This window comes from Argopecten irradians, chromosome 2 (assembly GCF_041381155.1).
Source record: "Argopecten irradians isolate NY chromosome 2, Ai_NY, whole genome shotgun sequence".
Taxonomy (NCBI): Eukaryota; Metazoa; Mollusca; class Bivalvia; order Pectinida; family Pectinidae; genus Argopecten; species Argopecten irradians.
Genome location: NC_091135.1, coordinates 14,217,534 through 14,236,321, shown reverse-complemented (window position 1 = coordinate 14,236,321; position 18,788 = coordinate 14,217,534).

Genomic DNA, 18,788 nt, shown 5'->3' with positions numbered 1-18,788 from the left:
TTCGCAAATTTGATTGACCAAATCGTCCCGATCGCACAGCTGTGCGGTGTGCGATACGAACCGCACAGCTGTGCGGACGATGTGCACACGATGTATGCACGATGTGCGCACGCAGTGTTTGGAACGTTGTGCGGCCACACATCTGTATATTTACACTTGCTAGGCTTGATCACTATACGTAAGTACTAGCCGATTTTGTTTACCATAACTGCATGGTAACATTGAACTTGCGTATGAAAATATTCTATGCAACGTAAAGGGACTACTTTTTTAAAAGAAACACATGGCTTTGTTTACATTTTGACGTAACATTACGTGGATATTGCTGTTTTTCATAGAATTTGGGGGAAATGTAAACAATACATATATGTTTTATATTTATATATGATACAAACATTTTTAAAATTAACAATTGTATAAAGAAACGGGAAAAATATCCCGACCGGGGCGACGTGCAGCGCTTTCATTTTTGTTAAAAATGATGGATGTCAAATGTAAACATTACCTCTGTGTCTGTGTCCTACGATCGAGTCTTTTGGGTTGACGGGCGTGAGACCCACTGACAGAGATAGGTCAGTTATAAACATATTCTCTTGTCTTTGTTCTTTGAGAAATTAATCATGTGTATTATAAAACATGCACCGCTTGTAATCCACGTGTTGACAGTCACACGTCACCACAAATACATTGTATCCATCGAACACAAGTGAAGTTGTTTCATCTATAGATGGCGATGGATCTAAGCGTAGATTATATAATCACATGGCTCCGAAGGATGTAATATCGTCAAGTCAGACGACAATCTCAAACAAATTTAGCTACTTGAACATCGGTGTTTTGACAACTTCGGAAAACTCCAGTGTGTAAGCGTGCGTCAGCCTCGCCTCGCTTCACAATAACGGTCACCGAGTTCACACATGTGGCCGAGTACAAATACTTTATGTTATTACGCTATATATTAACTTTTAGCAAAATTGAATACCTATTTAAAGTTCTGATATGATTAAATAAAATTATCACTGAAATTTACTCTGTTTGTCATGTTCATTTTACATTAAAATATTGAACTTTTTTTTCGTCGCGGATGAATAATTCTATCCTACTTGAAGAGTCATCATTCGCTGTTCAATTGAGTAAGTTCCTCCCACTTTTGACCGACTTTTATTGAATAATTACGTCACTTTCAAATGACAATTTTATTGCATAAAATATAAAAGAAAAGTCTTGTGAGTGTAAATATAGGGATTGGATTTCGTTTTTATGTCCATAAAAACGAAATCCAATCCCTATATGTACAGGAGAGTAATGTATATAATTAAACACACATATTATACATCAGATACTATACATTTACGGTATTTTAAGAGACTGAGAATGTTTCTTTAAAGCAAGTTGTAAAAAATGTGATTATTTAAATCTTTAACGTTATTGACACTGAGTAATTGAATAAGTTTTGAATACTCTTGGATGATAAAAAAATGTTTCAGGTATCTAACACGTTGTTGGGTATAAAAAGGACATTTAAGAATGACATGAAACTCATCTCCTATATTATTGGTTTTACAAACTGAACAGACTTCTTTTTGGTCGTGTCAGATTTTGAAAATCTACCACTTGCAATATTTTGCTTATGACTACCTAATCGTATACTTGTTATACTGTTTTTATACTTCTGATCAATGGGTTAGGTCACCGCTTCGTTAAATAATATTGCAAACCAAAATTTTCTACTTGATGTTGATATATAGTTCCTTTGAGGAATTCGGTGTTCTGTATAAAATTTCTTGAGTACATACATCATAAAGGTCACAGCCATGGCATAGAGTTTTATGTGTTAAAATGTGAATGGAGATTATTAGGATTGCGTACTTTGGTTCCGAGCGATTTGTTTGTTTGATTAATTTACGTCCTATTAACAGCTAGGGTCATGTAAGGAATGCCTCCCATGTATGCAGTGTGTTGTGTGTATGTTGTGCGAGTTGTGTGTTTTGGGAGACTGCAGTATATTCATGTTGTGTCTTCTTGTATAGTGGAACTGTTGCCCTTTTTATAGTGCTTTATCACTGAAAGCATGCCGCCAAAGACACCAAGCAACACACCCCTCCCGGTCACATTATACTGACAATGGGCGAACCAGTCGTCCCACTCCCTGTATGCTGATCGCTAAACAAGAGCAGAAACTACCATTTCTATAGACTTTGGTGTGTCTCGGCCACGGACCCAGAGCCTTCCTCACAGGGGCGAACCATGATCTCCGATTATCAAATAATGGGCATATAAAAAGATAGCTGAACACATCGGTGAATCTCTAAAATAATCGCGAAATAGGCCAGAATTTAGAATTTTAGAAGAGTTTCTGAGCTGGTGCTAAATATGCAAGTAATATTCATAATTCAAAAACCTTGGTTTATAAATGTATTTGCTATATCAAATTTCACTTTATTGATATTATAAAGGAGTGTTTTCAATTGTGCAACAAAATAAAATTCGATTAGTCAAAGTTTAGAGCGAAAGAATTAAGGGAATTTGGGAAAAGCTATTATAGTAGGTCTGCACATAGAGATATTGAAAATATCTTTTCGTCCTTAGTGGGTATCTCTCATTTGCATGCCGATATAAAATGGTTGTACACTTTCTTTCAAATGCCGTGGAGCAAGACCACGGAGTATATTAAGTTTGTGTTTTTGACAGTGATTAGAGAGAGATTCCCAAGTTAGTTCTTTATAAAGTATATCATGGGAGGTACCTCTACGCAATCCCATTGTAATCCTATCTGTTTCTTAGTGAACAGACTCAACAGAAGTTTACACTGTTCAGTACAGTTATCCCATAGAACATCTGACTGCATATTCTGAAATAAGTAAGAATTATTTTAAATGTTTAAAAGAATTTTACGTGAAACTTTTTTTAATATATCAAAAAGATGTATCCTTTTAAAGGCTTTCTGGTATATATAATTTATATGATGAGTCCATTTACAATCGGCAGATAGTAAAACTCCTAAATGTCTAACAGTTTGTTTGATTAATAAACTTCCTATTAACAGCTATGATCATGTGAGGACGGCCTCCCATGTATGCGCTGTGTTGCGTGTATGTTGTGCGAGGTGCCTGCTTTGGGAGACTGTGGTATATTCGTCTTGTATAGTTGAACTGTTGCCCTTTTTATAGTGCTATATCACTGAAGCATGCCGCCGAAGACACCGGGCAACACACCCCACCCGGTCACATTATACTGACAACGGGCAAACCAGGAGCAGAAACTACCACTTTTATAGACTTTGGTGTGTCTTGGCCAGGGGACAGAATCCAGAGCCTTCCTCAAAGGGGCGAGCGCTAAATCAAAGGCCAAAAGTGAGGTGGTGTCAAGGGAGACACTAGGAAGAACAAAGTAATTTAGGGAGAAAGAAAATATAAGATCCTAAATTTAGTCGCCTTTTACGATCATGTATAACTACGTCTTTTAAAGACTTTGGTGTGTCTCGGCCAGGGGACAGAACCCAGAGCCTTCCTCGCAGGGGCGAACGCTCAACTCAAGGCCAAAAGTGAGGTGGTGTCAAGGGAGACACTAGGAAGAACAAAGTAATTTAGGGAGAAAGAAAATATAAGATCCTAAATTTAGTCGCCTTTTACGATCTTGTATAACTACGTCTTTTAAAGACTTTGGTGTGTCTCGGCCAGGGGACAGAACCCAGAGCCTTCCTCGCAGGGGCGAACGCTCAACTCAAGGCCAAAAGTGAGGCGGTGACAAGGGAGGCATTTGGAACGATAAAGTCATTTAGGAAAAAGAGATCCTAAATTTTGTCGCCTTTTACGATCATGCAATAGGGGCAACAGGTACAATTCTAACACCATACCTGCAGGGCCAGTATGTATGCTGGTTGTATCAGTGTTATTGTCAAAGTATATATCGGGATGAATGACGGTTCGTTTCTTTAAAGCTATTATTAATATTCAGTTTTTGTGGGGTTAAACTTAATGTCCTATAGCAGAGCCTAGGTACTTCTTTTTGAAAGGTTTTGTGAAAGTGTATTGGCAGCTTAGCTTTGGTTATTATCAATTAGGCCAAAAATTAAAAAAAAAATGTCTGTTTAGGGTTACAGAGGCAAAAAAATAGGGTAGGTAGGTCGGTAGGATTTTTTTTTTGTAGTGTCCACTCTAAATTAATGGCCGGAACCGGAGTCTGAGATCGGAATGCCGATTTTAATTGTTTTCGTAGAAAAGTTGGGAAAAAATTTAGGGTCGGGTGTAAAAAATTAGGGTCGGTCGGTAACCGTAAACATAAAAATGTTTTGGCCTTACATAAAACTTAATGAAGGGTCATATGCAAACAATGTGCAATCAATAGTAAATATAATTTATATCAGTTATATATAATACAAATAAAAAGGACCTAAGAAAGATCCCTGAGGGACTCCAGCATTAACAGTTTTAAAAATAGAGAAAACTTCTAAACCACCCAAATGATTTCCATTTAAAACCATAATATTCTAATTTATATAATAGTCCATAATGCAACACCCTATCAAATGCTTTACTTATCACCGTGTGGTAATGACACCGGAACTAGCTAGGTACCCCCTGAAGCGAGAGTGAGAAAATCAGGATTTGAACAGAGCTATGGTCTGTATAGTCAATATATAGCCCTTCATGTTGTACAAAACAGCAAACATGGTCATATGTAGGCCATTACTCGCTTGACCACCATTGGTTGTATACTGTCACGCGTTTATTTTGGTCATATTATCGTTGGGTTTATTGCATTTCATCTTCTCTTACCATTAGAATTTGAGTTATTTTCAGACACTTTCTTCGCGCCTTGAATAAACCGCCACATTTCGTTCAAGTGGCAACAAATCATAATCGATCATTAGTGTTCCAGTCACCAAAACGTTTCAAAACTTTGCACCTAAACGACAAAGTTTACTGAAGATTATACTATAACGTATATTTGTTTTTTTGTTTGATCTTCAACCTTTCGACAATTCTTCTGCCACATGTTTAGGCCAGCCGAGACTAAGTTCTTCTCCATAACCGCTGAAACAAATTCAATGAAATTTTGCACAAACCTTTTAAAGCAGAAGACCAATCCAAATTTTGAATTATTTATATGGCATACACACCCAGGTGGCTGTTAGGGGCCAAAATGAATAAATTGACAAAGATTGACATCAGGGTAAGAGGGGTGGGTCCAAAAATGGTCGAAATGACTAAAAATTCAAAGACCTTTTAATGTGATGGAATCAAGGTCAAATTGATAAAATCACTGGACTCAAGAGCCTGATGAGAGCAATAGGCCAATATATATAGTGTGTATATGTCTTAGTTTCTGGCAGTATCAGAATTCATAATCAGGTGACCGTTAAGACACACGGGATTCTTGTTCGTTTTGTTTATGCTCAGTATAATGTGACCGGGTGGGGTGTGTTGCTTGGTGTCTTCAGCGGCATGCTTCAGTGATATAGCACTATAAAAAAGGCTAAAGTTCCACTATACAAGAAGACACAACATGAATATACCGCAGTCTCCCAAAACACGCACCTTGCACAACATACAAGCAACACACCGCATACATGGGATGCCGTCCTTACATGACCATAGCTGTTAATGGGACGTTAATTAATCAAACAAACAAACAAGCTAGTGCGTTAGAATTGTACCTGCTGCCCCTATTGCATGATCATGTACGGCAACTATTTGTTTGTTTGTTTGATTAATTAACGTCCTATTAACAGCTATCTTTTCTCTTCTTCCTAATGTGTCCCTTGACACCGCCCCACTTTAGTTCTGTTGAGCGCTCGCCCCTGTAAGGTAGGCTCTGTCCCCAAAGTCTATAAAAGTGGTAGTTTATGCTCCTACTTGGATCTCAGCACGAAGGGAGTAGGATGACTGGTGTGAACGTTGTCAGTATCATGTGGCCGGGTGGGTGTGTTACTTCGGCGACATGTATCAGTGATATAGCACAATATAAAGGGCAAGAGTTCCACTATACAAGTAATATAGCACTATAAGAAGACACACCACGAACATACCGCAATCTCCCAAAACACACTCCATGCACTCCATACACGCAACACACTACATACATGAGAGGCCGTACTTACATGGCCCTGGCCCTTGATAGGACGTTGATTTAATTAACCAAGCTAACAAGCAAACAAACACATTCTTTGACTCTTTCATGATGCTGAAATTCAATATGACTTTTAGAAAATAACATTCATATATCTATGAAATGATAATATTAAAAAGAAGGCCTTTATTCATCTAAAAACACACTAAAAGGCATCAGTGCAAAGCCTACTCAAATGTGAAATGGACAGCCTGCGTTTGTGTGTCCTGTATCTGTATGATGAAAGTAAAACTTATACAGGGAGCTTGCTTCAGTGATATAGCACTATAAACAGGGCAAGAGTTCCACTATACAAGAAGAAACAACACGAATATTCCGCAGTCTCCAAAAACACACCCGCACTTCCTACACGCAGCAAACCTCATACATGAGAAGCCGTCCTGGCATGACCCCGATAATAAGACGTTAATTAATATAACAAACAAAAAAATTACATGAATTACATCCATTGAAAATCGATATTAGGCCTTACATTTTTGGCAATGGCATGAACATTCCTAAACAAAAGGGCTAGTTTCTCAGACGCTGCAGTATTCATATTTTGGAAATCCTTTCCTGTAGGCGTTTCACCTGGTTTCTTGAATTTGTTCGAAAGTGTTCCTGCAGCCAATATGTGACCTTCAGATTTTTCTATTACAGTGATTACATGTGAATTTGATTATTTTGTCCCGTGAAGTAACAAATCATACCGTGTCTTGAAACATTTCCCGCAATAGTTGCATATTGGAGTCTCCACAATCCTTTAATTGAATATATGACAAGCGAATTCATCCTCATCATTCACAATTACCCACAAACTAATGGAGTCATTAGTTTCTGCTTAAAAGAATGGATGCATAAATCATAAAATAAGTCCTTAAACCGAAGTCGTTCTTGACTAACCCTACTCCATACAATTACACAGCTATACTACGTACACTAGTTATTTTCAAATGACTAAACGTCGTGCACTAGTGCATAATGTATTAAAACAGACATTAATTCATAAAGAATCTTCATTGTATTGGTTTGATAGCAATAATATTTATTTTAAGATAAGAATAAAAACAGTTTAAATACTGATTTATTAAAATATCATGGTTTATTATCTGCTTTCAGAGAATACATGAATGAAGATGTCCCCAAAAAATATTAAATTGAATGTCCTTTTATTCTACTAACATTAAATATTTCATATGATCTTTACAATATAATGGAGGAAAATAGCATTACTCCTACGGGGAGGAGAAAATGGGAAGGCTTTGTTCAATTGAATCATTTGAAATGTTTTAATATTTCAAAATTCACTTTAAAGTTACGAAAAATTCTTTATATATATATATTTTTTTTTACACAGTTTGGAAATACTCTCTAATGAATTAAGAATTCAATTTTTCTTTAATAATGAAAGATTGCTTTTTGGTTTAGTTTTAAAAATGACATCAAGATTTCCGACAAAATAGACAATGCAATTTTTATTCTTATCAAGTACTTTGTGTACAGGTGTAGATTAAATCCATGTTTTTTTTAGGTTTTTTAAGTTATTTTTCGTCTTCTTCTTAAAAAAACCCAAAAACATTCTTTATTCCCAAGACATATCTCAATAAGTTGAAGGCTGCCAAGATTGGGGCCTTGGGGTCAGCCTTCATTCAGGGGGGGGGGGGGGGATCTCACACATCACACATATCGCTTAAATTTACTACATTAGTTTCATTCTATTCTTCCTTTCTAACTACTCTCAGATCTGAAATATGTATGCTTATGAAATCTTATGTAAACATTCATTTATTCATATTTTTTCATAATTGATTAATGTGGTAAGCCTTTCATTAATCGAAATGAATTTATATAGTAGATCGAGAGTAAGAGTGATCCTCCCCGTAGCAATAGAGCGTTTACACCCCTCCCCCACAACCAAAGATAATAGTTATTATGCCTATGAAAAGGGGACGAATTTAATATTAAAGGGTTTGTGACACAAAAATCTTTTTATAAATTTTCTGATAGTTTGACCCCATCAATGTTGGCCGACACACGTTTCACAGCACTCCGCAAAGCTGTTTATCTACTTTAAGGGCAGTAAGGGTAAATTGCTGCGGTGGAGAAAACTTTAATGAGCTAGCCAGTCACGTGGTACCAACGCGTCATCCGTTTTACCATGCTCTGCTGTCTGCTGTAAATACTATATATTTAGAGAGAAAAAACTACAGAGTCTTCTAGTATTTTTTTAATATCTGCAGTGGAAAACAATGACAGTGATATCCCTGCTTTGGGATTTGTTCTGGACATTATCCCATACCAGTTTGACCTTTTGATGAACACTGATAATTCTCTTTCAACAGAGGAGGGGGTAACATTCCCAGGTGTTTCAGATGCTGATCAAGAAAACCAAGAAGATCGGTTGACAAACACAGCATGGTTCGTAATAGATCTATTATTATTTTAATTTATTGGCATTAAATATAGATGTGGATATTCATCAGATAATTTCTTTTTAATAAGTGAATATAATCTGTAATATATATTACATAATTATTTTTTTTACATTAAAATCATCCATTCAGAACAATTAATTTCTCCTTTTATTACTTTATATTTACACTTGCTAGGCTTGGTCACTATACGTTAATACTAGCCGATTTTGTTTACCATAACTGCATGGTAACATTGAACTTTGAACTTGCGTAAGGAAATGTTCTGTGCAACGTAAAAGGACTACTTTTTAAAAAAAGAAACACATGGCTTTGTTTACATTTTGACGCAACATTACGTGTATATTGTTGTTTTTCATAGAATTTTGGAAAAATGTAAACAATATATACATGTTTTATATTTATATATGATTCAAACAATTTTTAAATTAACAATTGTATAAAGAAACGGAAAAATATCCCGACCGGGGCGACGTGCTTTCATTTTTGTTAAAAATGATGGATGTCAAATGTAAACATTACCTCTGTGCCTATGTTCGTCCTACGATCGAGTCTTTGGGGTAGACGGGTGTGAGACCCTCTGATAGAGGTCAGTTATAAACATATCCTCTTGTCTTTGTTCTTTGAGTATTTAATCATGTGTATTATAAAACATGCACCGCTAATAATCCACGTGTTGACAGTTCCGCGTCACCACAAATACATTGTATCCATCGAACACAAGTGAATTTGTTTCATCTATCGATGGCGATATGGATCTAAGCGTAGATTATATAATCACATGGCTCCCAAGGATGTAAAACCGTCAAGTCAGACGACAATTCAAACACATTGAGTTACTTGAAAATCGGTGTCCGACTACTTCGGCAAACTCCAGTGTGTAAGCGTGCGTCAGCTTCGCCTCGCTGCACAATAGGCCTAACGGTCACCGAGTTCACACATGTGGCCGTGTACAAATTCTTTATGTTATTACGCTATATATTAACTTTTAGCAAAATTGAATATATATTTAAAGTTCTGATCTGATTAAATAAAATTATCTATGAAATTTACTTTGTTTGTCATGTTTATTTTACACTAAAATATTGAACTTTTTTGTCGTCGCGGATGAATAATTCTACCTTACGTGAAGCGTCATCATTCGCTGTTCAATTGAGTAAGCTCCTCCCACTTTTGACCGACTTTTATTGAATAATTACGTCACTTTCAAATGACGATTTTATTGCATAAAATATAAATAAAAAGTCGTGTGAGTGTAAATATAGGGATTGGATTTCGTTTTTATGTTAACCATGCTTGTATGGAGCAATTCCTCTAAGAATATATTCAATATGGGGCGCTAACGCGCCCCATAGAATATATTCTTAGAGGAATTGCTCCATACAAGCATGGTTAACATAAAAACGAAATCCAATCCCTATATAAATGCATTAACCTAAATGCATTTGTATGATTGATATCAGTGACTTACAACTTATAAAATTACTATACTAATTTTACATACCTACATATTACAAATATACATGTATCTCAATAAAATCTTTTTTTTTTTATTAACATCAATGACAACAATGTGTAATACACTTTATTACTATGTCAATAAACAATTGAAGAATTCGGTAAATGAGGATTGTATTCTTAACAACAGAGGAATGTATAATAATGACATTGGTAACTACTGTGAGACAAAGCTAATTACATGGTTCAATTACCAAATTTTTTTTCCATTTTATGTTGTGGATACATATTTTGTTATACCGGTAATTTTTGTTTTCAACAGGTGTTCATGTGGTTTCTGTTGTCCAATGGTTACGGAATCGGAATCTACGGTCTGCTGTCGTGAGATATATTATGTCAATTGCATAGTTTTCAATAAAAAACATCTCTGTAAATTGTTTATATTGTTATTAATTTTACCTATTGATATATTTATTATTATGAAATGTTACTTTCGTTGCAATATTTATATACATTACATCAATCCTCTTCTCGATATAGTGTATTTATACGACTATACAGCCAGATACTATCACTAATATTATGAAATTGTCTATTTAATAATGTGTACTGTATCATTTGTATGAGTAATTAAGTAGCAGGCAATGGTGATGATAAATTGTCCTTAAGTTGTTACAAGTAAACACACATTTGAAACAGGCACATTCCATGTATAATGGTTACTAACAGACCGGGCTGAGTAATTATAACATATATGTACAATAGATACCATCATCAGGTCATAGATAATAGGTCACCTTTTCAAACATGAGTTAAATTGACCCTGAGTAATTTAATGCCTCCATATAATACATCTATTCACACAAATGATGATTTTCTGTCAGCTCAAACTTGACACTTATATAATGCAACCATGTATTTTGAATACTCTTCTTTTTTTGAAAGCGAAAGAACTCGTTTAAAAAAAACTTATTTTAATTTTAACTTATTTCATTTCAGTGATTGTTATAGCAGCCATAAGCAGCACATTGCACCACACTGAATTTATACTGACAGCCTGTAATTATTTCATATGAAACACATGATAAGATAACTGTAAGTTTAGGTGTTTAGCTCTATTCATGTCCGTCTCATCAGCAGCAGTGAGCCAGTCGGTGAACCAGTGACGTGTGCTGGCTGACAGCCTCGTTATCGCAATAAATTTTTGCATATCGGTCAGCTGCACAGATGGCCCTATGTATAGCCTGGTATCTCAGTGTGTGTATTTGCCATCTCCATGGAGTGGGCTATTTCGGTGATCTTAAAGGGGGCCCAGTCTATAGACAACTTATCACTTTTTGTGTCACAAACCCTTTAAGATTTGATATATAACTTTTCAATATTGTGAAATTCATAACCTTATGTGAAAGGATTGCTCAAATGCTCTCCATTTGTTTTCGAAAAGTTGTAAAGATCTGTTTTTCCCCGATTTTTTCTCTATTGTCCTAGGCAAATAAAAATCATGCTCCAAAATTTGGAATGGAATCTTTCATACGAAAATAGTATATACTGTATGCTGTTTTAACAAAATAAGAAAATGATTTAACAATTTTCCAAACTTTGGATTTCCCAGAATGATATCCTGATCGTTAAAATTATAGAAAGGCTGTGTGTTGTTGTGTTCTTTGTATCAAGCACTAAACTATTCAAATAATCTTTGTACACAATAACATTGCGAAAACAAGTGCCTTAAAGTTTCCGGTTCCCTGTTACAAAATGTACAATGTTGTTATTTGATAGTTCCATTTTTACTAACACATCGTTTGTTGTAAGAATTATCTGATTATTTTTTTTATTGTAAAGTTGTAGCTCCATACTTTTGGTAAAGCCCATGTAATTTTTTTCTAACATGTCTTATTTTCTTGCATTTTTCATTCAGATTTCAAATCTTTAAAGAAAAATGGGTGTTCTTGAACTACCTTTTGAGATATTTGAGCTTGAAATATACCATCCATACAAATTTGCTGACCGAAAAAAAGAAAAAGAGGCCTTGACGGTCACCTGCGTGCTGGCTGCTACAGGAAGAGCATTGCAAAATTGGTTCAAATCTATAAAAAATATTTACGAAATAAAATAAACTTTGAAGTTGAACTTTCGTATTAGAATTTTTATTTTGATAGTTAGTGTATTATGTTACCAAACCTTAAGCTTAAAATTCCAATTTGCTTTGCCAAGGTTAAACAACAAAACCAAACTAGAAGTCAGTCAGTGTCGGTGATTTTATAAATTTTACTTTTTAATCTATGGAGATTATTTGGTTCCATCAAACCTGTGAATTCAGAAGAAGATTTTTGAAATTTTAGCCATTTTGGCCCCGCCCCTCTGGTCCCTGGGAGTCAGCCAGGACCAATATGGATATGGTGTTAAAATACTATTTCAGGCTAATAATTCTAACCCAGTTTGACTAATTTCCTATAAAAACTAAGCAAATAATGTTCATAAATGTGTTTTTCCTATATAGACTATAGTAAATTTGACCCCCTCCCCAGGGGAATATCTGAGATCCCAGGGCCATGAAATTCACAATTTTTGTAAAGGGCCTTAAGACCCTGCCCTGCAGGTAGGGCGTTAGAATTGTACCTGCTGCCCCTATTGCATGATCGTAAAAGGCGACTAAATTTAGGATCTTATCTTTTCTTTTCTTCCTAACTGACTTTATCTTTCCTAATGCCTTCCTTGGCACCGCCTCACTTTTGGCCTTGCGTTGAGCGTTCGCCCCTGTGAGGAAGGCTCTGGGTTCTGTCCCCTGGCCGAGACACACCAAAGTCTATAAAAGTGGTAGTTTCTGCTCCTGCTTAGCGCTCAGCAAACGGGGAGTGGGACGACTGGTTCGCCCGTTGTCAGTATAATGTGACCGAGTGGGGTGTGTTGTTTGGTGTCTTCGGCGGCATGCTTCAGTGATATAGCACTATAAAAAGGGCAATAGTTCCACTATACAAGAAGACATAACATGAATTTACCGCAGTCTCCCAAAACACGCACCTCGCACAACATACACGCAACACACCGCATACATGGGAGGCCGTCCTTACATGACCATAGCTGTTCATTGACGTTAATTAATCAAACAAACAGACAAACAAAAGCCTTAAGACCTTCCAATGTACATGTATGAAGAGTATTTGGTTCCATCAAATCTGTGAATTCAGAAGAAAATTTTTGAAGTTTTAGCCTATTAGACCCTCTTTGGCCCCGCCCCTAAGGCCCCGGGGGGTCGACCAGGACCAATATGGATATAACGATAAAATGCTATCTCAGGCTAATAATTCTTACCCAGTTTGACTAATTTCCAATGAAAAAATAAGCAAATAACATTCATAAATGTGTTTTTCCTATATAAACTATAGTAAACCTGACCCCCTCCCCAGGGGGAAACATGAGACCCCAGGATCATATAATTCACAATTTTTGTAAAGGACCTTAAGACCGTTCCATCTCTGAAGAGTATTAAATTCTACCAGTTCCAGAATTTAAGAAGATTTTTGAAATTTTAGCTTATTTGACCCCTTTTGGCCCCACCCCTAAGGCCCCTGGGAGTCAGTCATGGACACTTTGTTAATAGGATTCAATGGCCTTTCCATTGGGATAATTCTTACAACATTTGACTCATTTTCTTTTACAAATGACTAAATAATGCTCAAAAATGTGTTTTCCCTACATAAACTATAGTAAACTTAACCCTCTCCCCAAGGGGAAACCTGAGACCCCAAGGTCATATAATTCACAATTTTTGTAAAGGACCTTTAGACCTTTCTATCTATGAAGAGTATTTGATTCCATCACATCTGTGAGTGGAGAAGAAGATTTTTGAAATTATAGTAAATTTTACTCCTTTTGTTTTGCCCCTCCAACAGCCCCCAGGGAGGTGGGGACCATATAATTCACAATTTTGATTGGCCTTATGCCTTAGGATGTGGTTTTTGAGAAGAAGTTGAAAATGTAAATTGTTTACGGACATCGCACGTCGACGGACAAAAGGCGATTAGAATAGGTCACTTGAGACTTCGTCTCAGGTGACCTAAAAATTTGTAAAAATATCTTTTCTGTTATTCAATCCTGTTGATTTTTTGTCCTTAATTTCTAACGATAGAGCAATATACAAAACTATTGTATTTTTACAAATGCTAAATATTTTCGTTATTTCGAAAGACCGTATCTATACGTAATTATCATGTTTTGCCATATTTTCTATCCTTAAAAAATCAATGAATAGGCAAAAAAGGAAATGAAAATCCATGTCAATTTCACAATATTTGTATATGATATGCCCAAGGTAATATACTTTTCTAAAATAATATAAAAACATGGGGTCCTCGATCACATTTTCAAAAATGTAAGCTTAAAGTTTGTAACTCACAACCCTACCCTCATTTTATTCAGGGCTAAGATGGGTCATATTTGACTATTTTTTTTATAAATCATGCCACACAAAAGCATTCTACATCAGTTCATATGTTTTTGTCATGTATCTGGATTATGTCTCTTTATTTTTATGATTTTCTCCAAATTTTGTGTTTTAAGGAAACCCGTATAGGCAATTTTGTTAGATTTCCGGAATTTCAGTCCGGACTGGTCCCCTCTTATCATTTATTGCGACTAACGTTACTTATGTTTGAAAATCCATTCCTATTTACGACAGACACCGCAAAAACCTCAAGAGATAGCATCTCATAATCACTTCATTGCTTTTATTTGATTTATTCAATGATTTTAAATATTCAATATTTGATGTAGACAACTTTTACCTATTAAAAAAATATCCAAATGGAATGTCGTAGCGTATCGGATACCATTCTAGAATTCAAAACAACCTCGGCAGCTTCCGGTTTAGCGTCAAATCAATTGGCGCGGTTTTCAAAATTATTGACCTACGTTAAATGCATTTGCATACACATCACACCAATTAAAATCATTACTAATATCATTACTATAATCGGTTTTCTCATATTATATTCAACACATTTCTAGTAGATCCAGTCAGTTTTACATAATAAAAGGGAAATAATATCTATTTTCCTGGATGGTGTTACAGTTTTATTATGTTCAACAGAATCACGATAAACTTGTTCCCAATGTCTATATATTTTATTTACTATAGCATATTACTGAATAAAATCTAGATAAGGAATAGTATCCATATCATGAAATTCTTTTACTGTACCATTTTGAAATAGATAACCAACTGTACCAAGACTGTGTTGCTCTTTCCATATGTTACAAAACTTTATCTTTTTAATCGGAACAAAATTGACCAAACTTCACCTAGTATTCTGCAAGGGTATAAGGCTTACTTTGTATTTCTGATAAAACTGCTATCAGATCTTTCAAAAAAGGGTTTTTAATTTGTTCTCCTGCTTCTTTCATTTTACTACTGTCAAGGTCATATAACAAATTAATTTCAAATGGCAATATTTTCTTTAGTAAGGGTTTCCAGGTTTTTCTAGTATCTTCAAATATTCTCCTGATCCATTTCACTTTCAAATATTTAAAAAAGGATAAAACATGAGTCATGTTTAAATCTCCATTTTCCTTACATGCAATTAGAGTGTCACGTTTAATGTTTTGGACTTAAAATTCCATATGAACCCAAACAAGATTTTGTTAACTAAGTAATAAAAGATTTAGACGGGTTTGGAAGAGTCGAAAACAGATGTACAAAATTAGATAATATGAGTGTTTTATGATAGTGATACGTCCAATTAAAGTAAGATCTCGACAAGTCCAGTATCTTAGAAGTTTGTTTATCTGACAGAGTTTGTTATCATAATTTATTTGTTCCATGTTTTCAGCTTTAATGAAAATACTTTACCCAGCAATTTAAATTTGCAGAAGACCAGTTTATATTTAATTCAGGACATGCTCTGGCATTGGAGTATTTCTTGTTACCAATCCACAGGACACTGAATTTTTGTAAATTTATTTTCAATCCTGATACACAAGCAAAATCTTCAAGTATCTGAACAGCAGTGTATAGTGACTGACTTTTACCATCAATCAGGAGATAAGCATCATTACCATATTGCCCAAGTAGAAACTGGTTACCTTTTATAGCGATACCTCTAACACTGTTATTTGGCTTTAATGATAATGCTAACAGTTCCACCCCAATTATGAACATATAAGGTGACAAAGGATCACCTTGACGACAGCCTCTACTCAAACTAAAGTATTATGACAAATGAGCATTATTAATAACACAATTTTTAGAATTTTTATAAAATATTTCAAACCATATACGAAGAGAATCTCCAAAATTAAAAGTTTTTAAAGCTCAGTATCAATTCCATTCAATAGATTCCTTCTCAAAGTCTAAAATAAACAATGATCCTGACTGATTTTTCTCTTCCAACAGAATCACGATATCATAAGAAGTCTAGTTTTATCTCCGATGAACACACCTTTAAAGCCTGTGTGTGTTTCACTAATGATATTCGGGAGAACCTTTTTAACTCTACTAGTTATTGCTGCTGATGCTATTTTATAGTCTACATTAAAAAAGGATATAGGTCGACAATTTTTCAAATACCTTCTACTTTTATCATCTTTTGGGATACATGAAATAATACCCTGGCATTCAAAAGCAGATACTTGCCCAGTGTGATATGCATAATTTATAGATTTAAGTAAAAAAAAACATCCTAAATCTTTCCAGAAAAACTTATAAAATTCTACAATAAAACCATCAGAGCCCGAACTCTTCCCATTATCCATATATTTTATTACTTTTGCCAATGTAGATGGTGCAAGTTCCCCTTCATAAGTGTTTTTATCTATGTTACTAAGTTGAACATTGTGGTAAAAAACGCTATCTTGTTTAGAATTATACAGATTCTTAAAAAATCAGTTTAAGCCTCAATCATCTCCCCTTGATTATCTAGTATATTTCCCTCATCTTTTATTTATTCTGTTATATTCATATTGACAAAGTGGCGTTTTTCCAGATCAGAAACGTATTTTGTTGCTTTTTCCCCATTTTCATACCAATTGGCCTTTGACCGTAGAATAAGACCTTCAACTTAACATTTCCTTAGAAATTATAATTCCTGTTTTTTGGTACCAAACTCAGTCATTAGGGTTATTATTAATTAGTATTTCAAAACCCTCTATTTAAATTTCTAAATTCTTTTCATGTTTTTTTATGGGGGACCAGAGGGGCAGGACCAAACAGGGTCAAAATGATTAAAATTTCAAAAAATCCCCTCTTAAGTTCATAGGTTTGATGGAAGCAAATACTCTTCATAGTCTAAAAAGTCAAATTTATAAATCACTGACCAACTTCAAGGCCAGCATATAGTGTTTATATGTCTTTAATTTGTTTCATTATATATTCTAACTCATGTGACCGTTAAGGCCCATGGGCCTCTTGTTTTCAGTTACGAAGCAACAATATCATAGAAAATCATATTTTTGTACAATATGAAAAATTGTATTTTTCCTCTATCAGAACAAGCAGCAGACGATAAAGTACTTTTCTTCAGTTACAAAAGTTTCTTACTTTACACCATTACAAGCTTTGAACAGTTTTAGTTTCCAATTTTACGTATAGATAAAATATTAAAAACTAGATTTGATCGCGATCAAAATACGGGATTTCCACCCAGTTTAGATTAAAGTAATGTTATCGAACAAACGATTGCTTGAATACCCTTTCTTTCCCTTTTTTTAAGTCGAGCGAGCAAACAAACGAAAAAAGAGCAATGAATGAACGAAATAAAGAACGATCGGACTAATAAAATGATGATTATACATTTTATTCAGCTGCATATTAAAATCTACGTATCCTTCATTCCCTCTGCTAATCTATTTGTGCAACGGTACAAGATCTCGCAATTAAATGAGCCAATATGTGGGAGTCTAGTGAGAAAAACAAGTTCCGTATTTTAATATGATTTGAATTGAAAAGTCTTGGAAATGTGTATTGATATTGTCATGTCTTATATTTCAAACTTACAGAAAGTACTGATACTGATACAAATGTATAGAGAGCAACCAACTAAATGATTTTACATAGACCACAGTGTTAAACTTTGTTAAAGTTTTGTACTGTACTATTAAAACAAAGGAATATTAGTTAGCTGTTGTGTTCTATAATTAAAGTCTAGGTTCTCATATAACACTAAATAGAAAAAAAAGTTTGGGTCCTTCTGCTCAAACTCCAACCAGGGTAGCTTTATTGAAATCAGGCGCATTTTGCACTAAAAAATCCTGAAATTCTAATGCTTATACCTATTCATTATCAAAGTTGATATTTTGAACCTAAATCTCAATATGAATTTCCAAATTCATATCATGGTTATCTAGGAATAATTACCTGTCAGAAAACATTTCTACTTTTAAAATTCATAATTAGCCAGCCAATCAGCGGCCGGGTTAAAATTCTATCCTGGGCTCAATCTTGTATATACAGGGGCCATTTCGAAGGTCTTTTTTATTTAGTTGGTTGATCCCTATATATATGGACAATAAAAGGACCGCACAGTAAAACAAGCTGCAATATTGTAGCTCAACAGACTTTATACAGAAAACGGTATCGTCTTTAGAGCTACAATTGGTGCCTAATACTGTTAATGGAGCAAACAAATTATTATACAAATCATTTTTTCAAACCTGTGTATGCATTTTATAGTACATGTTTTATATCGCTAACCTACATGGCAATATAACTAAACAGTATTAAATATCAAATTCACAGCAGAATCGATGAATATCCAATACATCCCCTACTTTAGTATATACATAGTATGAACG